General features: G+C 42.3%; 1 long non-coding RNA gene across 4 annotated transcripts; it reads left to right on the plus strand.

Annotated features, from left to right (window-relative positions):
• The first annotated feature begins 2,483 nt into the window (after positions 1 to 2,483).
• On the plus strand, positions 2,484 to 3,293 carry LOC122377034. Of its 4 annotated transcripts, none has more exons than XR_006255748.1 (3): positions 2,484 to 2,499; positions 2,750 to 2,924; positions 3,204 to 3,293. It is a non-coding gene; the product is annotated as an uncharacterized LOC122377034 (long non-coding RNA). The 4 variants fall into 4 exon arrangements; XR_006255746.1 differs by having other exon boundaries at positions 2,485 to 2,511; XR_006255747.1 differs by lacking the exon at positions 2,484 to 2,499 and adding an exon at positions 2,512 to 2,552.
• The last annotated feature ends 2,466 nt before the right edge of the window (positions 3,294 to 5,759 follow it).

Below are 5,759 nucleotides of genomic sequence, written 5' to 3' on the forward strand. Positions count from 1 at the left end.
GGTATATAGAGAGCATCAAAGGAGCATCAATGTGGTGCATAGAGAGCATCAAATCAGCATCAATGGGGTATATAGAGAGCATCAATGGGGTATGTAGAGAGCATCAAAGGAGCATCAATGGGGTATATAGAGAGCATCAAAGGAGCATCAATGGGGTTTATAGCAAGCATCAAAGGAGCATCGTTGGGGTATATAGATAGCATCAAAGGAGCATAGATCGGGTTTAGACGGAGCATCCGAACTATGCTAGGGGGCATCAAAGGGGCATAGAGGAGATTCAGGGGGAATACACTAGGCATTTCGTAAGAATAATGGAGGCATAACCAGATAATCATTTTGATTCCACTTAGCCATCCAACAGGCATATTAGGGTAATAATGTTGGGATATTGGGGGTATCTAAGGCCAAAAAGGTGCTACTTGAAGTATATTACGGGAATAATTGGGGTTTCGTTTTAGACCATTCTCCTAATATCACACCCCCGGAATCATTTTAGTTTTCAGTGTAAGTTGGCGTGGATCTCCGTCGGAGCGCGGGTTATGGACACAGCTCTATATTATGTCGTTTAATGCAATCTATGCAGCTTTCATGATTATTTTACAGCGTACCAAACGGAAATTTGCTACGAAAATAATAACTCAATTTATTTCATTAGAAAATATTGCCCGCTCTAAGTTTATGCGGCGTTTTTCGGTTATATCAATTCCGTGTCATGATCTGCCACTGATTCGCAAGTTGATTGATGCGCTTCATTGTCTTGCATGACTCTCATGTCCCCTACAACATCTGCAGGATGCTTCTCTCAGCATCCAGGAACGCGTCTCACTGTAATTAAGGCCTCGCAACGTTATTCATTTCGGAACATATCAAAGCGTCTCGTGTCACGATCGTAGGCGCTGCTACCGATTCAGATAATTAGTTATTTCCTCGAGGTACTGGGCATTGTGCCAAACAAAGTGCATAGTTCTCGATCGTTTCAATTGTTGTTGCACAGCAGGAGCCCAAGCTGCAGGTCTGTCTTATCGATTGGTTGGTGGCTCCAAAAATAGATCTATATATAATGACTAAAGTGACCGACGTGGTGCAAACTCAGGCCTTTGAACTTATGTACCGGCGCTGCGGAAGAAGAGCTCGGTCATAGGCTTATTTGTGGGTATTGTGATGCAGCGACCAGAATGGTGTTTAGGATATTGATGGCGGCTGTGCTGCTCGTGGAGCTGTGATACTAAGAGTGGCTATGATACTGGATGAGGTACTAGCAGTTACTATGATACTGGCTGCGATTGTGGCTGTGATGCTGGTGGTAACTATGATACTGGCGATAACTGTGATTCCTTGACTGTTGGTAGGTGTGATGATAGCTTGGCGGGCCATGTTCCCAATAACCACAACGTACAGAATGTGGCAACAAAAAATTTTCTTCCGTGCGGAAAAAAGGCTCATATTAATGTAACTCTGACTGGCGAAGAGTTTTGTTTATTAATAATTTTACTGCCTAATGCCTTGATGTGGGTATTTGTATGTCTCACGCACGTTGCGGGCGAATCTTTCGGAACGCTTCTGGGAACATTAATTCGATGAGCACGAATCCACTTGGGCGAACACGGACCCTTGGGTTTTCCAGATATGCACCGATGGCCACACCAGGTTTATTGGCTTGCAACTGACATAAAGAAGACTGATTGTACGAGTCACGAGTCACTCGTAAATGCATGCATTGTCACGGAGCCAACATTTGGATACTGTTCGATGTTGCTCTCCCTCTATCGGTCTTCTCAATCAATTTTCAAATGAACACGGCTAGGACTTCGATCTGCATAATGCATTAACGTGCTAATGGAAGTTGTGTATATGCCCGATGAACTGTCCACTGCGTGCATAGACGCTGGATGTTTTATTTGTCACGAAATGTGTCCTGCCTGGGACTTTTTACATGTCAAATCGCAAGACAATTGGATATGTATATTTATAAGTTACATATGCCACTATTTGGTGACAAAATATGTATCAGTAGCATATAGACATGCATATCACATGTATCAGCACTAGAGATGTCAATCGGATACCAACTTTTCGGTATACCGACACCAAACCGATACAAAATTGGTATTTGGCATTTCATTCCTAATATTTTCGGTATTTTGTTGGTATTATGAATCCCGGTAGTGCATAAAAGGCTGTAAATTTCGTAGAAATTCGGTATTTCTATCAGCTCTCCAAGCTGGTTCGGTTTATGGTATTTTATCACGGTTTTGGTTGGCATTTGGTTTGGTATCAGCATGTATCAATGTCCCGATTACCTGCAACTGACATCACTACATAGTCAGCACCCAAAACCACACTCTTTCCTCCGTCACTCTCAGCATGCTATGATCATCAGCTATTTTCCGGCCACCGGCGGGCGATATTCCCGTGACCGAGCTGAAACCCAGCTCAGGCGGAGGGTCGGCATTGGCCACTGGACGGGTGCAGGGTCAGTTTGGAGCGGAGCGTCGCTCGGTACGGGCAGTGGTGAGGGCCGACGGACTCCGACCGGCTGCAGTTGGGTGACGGTAGGGGTGAGGAGTGGGGTGTAGGGAGATAAGTGCAGAAGGTTTTAGAGACTTAGGAGGGTCGTAAAGTGGGGTGCATGGGAAGGAGGGGATACATTTATCCCATGATAAAACACAGCAATATAAAAACATCGATAGCTCGAAATATTCTATTATACTGCGTGCCTCAAGCTATGATGAAGCTATTTTTGTTTCAGCAATAGCATCACGAATGCCTCCTTGAAGCTAACAAAATGGGGTATAACCGGCGAGTGTCACAATTCATCTCCAGCCTCAGGATTGGACCGATAACCAGTTACGTTTTAGTAGCTGCGGTTGTAATGACACTGTCACTACACCTTCTCAAGGAGCGTAAAATCTACTCTGTATCAGGTAAGGAAGCGGTTGCTAATCATCCTGTTTTTAGATTAATGAATACCCATGCTTCGGTATCAGTATAGCAAATCAATAGGGACCCCTGTTAAAGGCTTACATGTCGTAAGCTCTTGCAACATTAGGCGAAATCATTCATTAACATCTTGGTTAACCCGATGTATTAGATTATCATTTTATGGATTTGGCTCCCAATTATTTACACATGAGTGACAGTGGATGAGATAATACCGTTGTACTCGAAAGGGCAAGTACCAAACGAAACGGACACTTTTGCAGAGAATTTCCAAGATTCTACGGTCGAAAGTAGGACTGCGACCAAATCCACCTCTACAGAGATACGTGGAATAAACCAAAAAGGTGCGGGCGAATGAAAGCATTCATCTAATTAATACCATCAGCATAAGATAACCAACATTTGTGTGTTAACCAACTTTTTTTTTAAATAATCATTTTACGAATATAAATATACAAATTCTCACGTTTTTACTTTACAAAAGGCTACACATTCCATAATCTAAAGTTTCCAAGCTGCATACCCTCTTGTATATCCTATGCAATGACCTAGGAATAATAAACGCCATCGTAATATATCTAACGTAATATTACAATTAAATGAAAGTGTAATATAGGAATAATTAGTTTCACGCACACCAAGGATTATTTTTTTTTTCGAACTACTCCGCCACCCATTATTAGGTGACCAGGAGTGCCCCCACCCTCATCCCAGCGACTCACAGCACCTTACGTTAACCCGCGCGGGGCTGGGGTCTCCAGCCGAACGCGCGGGGCTGGGGGGGGGTAAATTTTACCCCCCCTGTTATCTCCCGAACTAATGGTCCGATTTGGAAAATTCAAACGCCAATCGAAAGCTCTCATCACGAACTACTAAAAACATGTACTTAATTTAAAGTTTGAGGTCAAGGTCAAGGTCAGGTCAAGGGTACAAATTGCAAGTTTCTACAGTATCGGCCTTGCACCGTAGTTGCCGAAGAATGGAGTCATGGACTGAGACTGATCGCCCAAAACGTGTTCTTAGGCTACCAAGACAATATTAGTTGCATACAATATCATTCAGAGGTCAAGGTCAAGGTCAGGTCAGGTCAGGTCAGGTCACCAAAAAACAAAATATAGAAAAGGGCATGTGCGACACATGTTTTATGGGTCATTTTACTCATAGAATTCAATAGGCACACTCAATAAGTGATATGGACCACCTCTGGATGAATTTCAGGTCGAGGTCAGGTCAAGGTCAGGTAAAGTGAGGTCAAATTTTGAAGTTGGTTGTTAAGGCCTAAAAAGGTGTCTATCTGATGCAGTTTTTCACGGCAAATCGAATGGTGCTATTTTTGTTTCCGTACGAGGTCTAGAACTTCCAAAAAAGTCATTTTTCAAAAAATTTGTGTGTCCTGACGTCATAAAATTTTGAATAACTCCTACATTTTTGAACCGATTCTTCTAAAATTTGGTATGTAGGTGCACATAGACCACTTCTCTGACATATATTCCGGTTTTTTCGATAGACTCAAAATTTTGGATTTTATAATGATTTTTCCAAAAAAGTCAGTTTTTTGAAAAAATTTAGGCCAAAATCCAAAATTTTCAAACAACCGAGATAGCCATTTGATAGACAAAGTAAAATGACGTATAACCTTTTTTGTTACGTCTTGATTTCTTTAAAAATGAAGATGTTAGCGGCGTTTGAACTTTTGCCGTTTTTGAGGCGAAAATGGCGAACATGACGTCACTAAAACGTCAATTTCTCAAAAATTTCCGACGGATTTCGCTCAAATTTTCAGGGAACGTGTCAAATTGATGTAAGAAAAGGTACTGAAAGTTTGGCGGCGCTGCGCGCCGCCGTTTTTGAGATATCGCAAAAATTCGCGAGGGGGGGTAAAATTTACCCCCCCCAGCCCCGCGCGGGTTAACACCAGACAAAAATAAAAAAGGATAAGTCGCGGCACTCCCAGCTAGGAAAATTGAAAAAAAAAACAAAGTAAGCAAAAGAAGTGCGGGAACCGGTTAATAAATAAAGAGAGCCAAAGTAGTCATTGCTAGCACTGAAAACAAGTTGAAAGAACGTTATGCAAAAGCATCTTAAAATATTCCACGCTTAGGTTTTTTGGGTATTAGGGTAAACTGGCTTAGAGGCGGAGCAGAACGTCTGGTTCATGAAGAACGCACACAGTGTTTCACATAGACCGAAGACACGTGCTGCTTCTTCGCGTGCAGTCTTAGCGGCCCCAGGGGGCTTCAACTCGACCAACACCGGTTCTTCTTCGTTCTCCCTAGTCACGTGATATTACGTCACACAAAGCGCGCGAAAGATAAACCTTTGAAGGTTTTGCACGAACTAGCATCGGGCTTAAGAAGAAGGGGTTGTGGTTTAATCAGTGTAATGGCTTTCATCAAGACCACGCCCGCGGTACCACATTCTAGCGTCCACCGGAAGCGATCGCCATTTTTCGATCGCGTTGGATCACGCTTTGTGCAGTGACGAGCGGCTGGTGCAAGATTGGGTGAATGGCAAAGTACGAATATTGAAGAACTGAAATAAGGTTAATTTTTGGCTTGTCAAGTGTTGTGTATTATTTATATTACTTGTGATTGACAATAATAAGCAATATCACAATGCTCTTCAAATGCATGGATGAATGCATTGGATGAAGACAATTCATATGCAAGACCAATCAATGCATAAGTATTTATATGTTGTATAAATGCCCCATAGCTAAATTATGCATGGTATTCGAATAATCTTCCAAATGAAATATCAGGAATAGAATCAGCCTGTCATTTTGGGGTCAACTGATTTAGATATAAATTTGGCTGATT

Source organism: Amphibalanus amphitrite, unplaced genomic scaffold (assembly GCF_019059575.1).
Source record: "Amphibalanus amphitrite isolate SeventyFive unplaced genomic scaffold, NRLGWU_Aamphi_draft 002469F_arrow, whole genome shotgun sequence".
NCBI classification, from domain to species: domain Eukaryota; kingdom Metazoa; phylum Arthropoda; class Thecostraca; order Balanomorpha; family Balanidae; genus Amphibalanus; species Amphibalanus amphitrite.